This window comes from Condylura cristata, unplaced genomic scaffold (assembly GCF_000260355.1).
Source record: "Condylura cristata isolate star-nosed mole 26May11 unplaced genomic scaffold, ConCri1.0 scaffold00009, whole genome shotgun sequence".
Taxonomy (NCBI): Eukaryota; Metazoa; Chordata; class Mammalia; order Eulipotyphla; family Talpidae; genus Condylura; species Condylura cristata.
This window is the reverse complement of record NW_004567110.1, coordinates 2133366-2134321: the sequence shown is the minus strand read 5'-3', so window position 1 is coordinate 2134321 and position 956 is coordinate 2133366.

Genomic DNA, 956 nt, shown 5'->3' with positions numbered 1-956 from the left:
CCCTGGGGGCGGCAGCGGGAGACCGGTGACGAGGTGGGCACGGGACAGGGCAGCGTGGGCAGGTGCCACAGCTGTGGGTCAGCCGAAGAGCGGGCCAGAGGCCAGGGGGCCGCCCCAAGTGTGCCCTCCCCAGGCGCGGGCCCAGGCGCGAAGGCAGTGACCATGGCGGGGCGGTGGCAGCGGGTGATGACCGAGGAGCCAGGCGGCAGGGAGGGCTCGGGAGGCGGAAAGGAGGCGAAGGACAGGCGCCCCGGGGGCAGCGGCGGCGGCTGCTGCAAGGCCGTGCTCCGTGGCAGGCCCCAGGGCGGGCAGACTACAGCAGGCGGCGCCGGTGCCAGGACCCAGGGGCACGGAAACCTGTGACAGGCGGCAGGGAGACCTTGAGCAGGCGGCCGTGGCACGGGGGCGCTGGAGCAAGAGAGTGGACGACGGAAGGGCTGGCGGACACAGGCATCAGGGCCAGGCCGCGTTCCAGGGGCCGGTGCTCCCCGCTCAGGGCAGTGGCGGGTGAGGGGGCCACGGCCTGTGCCGCCGGGTGAACGGGGCTTCCCTGGAGGCGCAGGGTTAAGTCCCAGCGCGATCAGGCCACCGCCGGTCACCGGGCCTGAGGTTGGTCCCTGGCCAGGCAGTGGCCCCTATGGCGCAGGAGCGGAGTGAGCGGAGAACAAAGCAGCCGTGATGGGTAGGGAGGGCCACGACGTCGGCTGACACGACAGGCTGCAGCGCTGTGAGTCAAGCCGGGCACAGTGGCCAGGTGGGTGCAGGGGCCACTGGAGGGAGAAAGGGCCCTGCTGCATCCAAGCCAGCCGGAGCACAGCACTCAAGGAGCACGCTAGCAAAACTGCGGTGGCGGTCAGGGAAGTGGACATTAGAAGATTCAAGCCCAGCATGTGTCTGTGGAGGGCTGTGGCGGACGGCGACCACTGGGGAGCAGAGGCCTGAGGCTGGGAGCCATC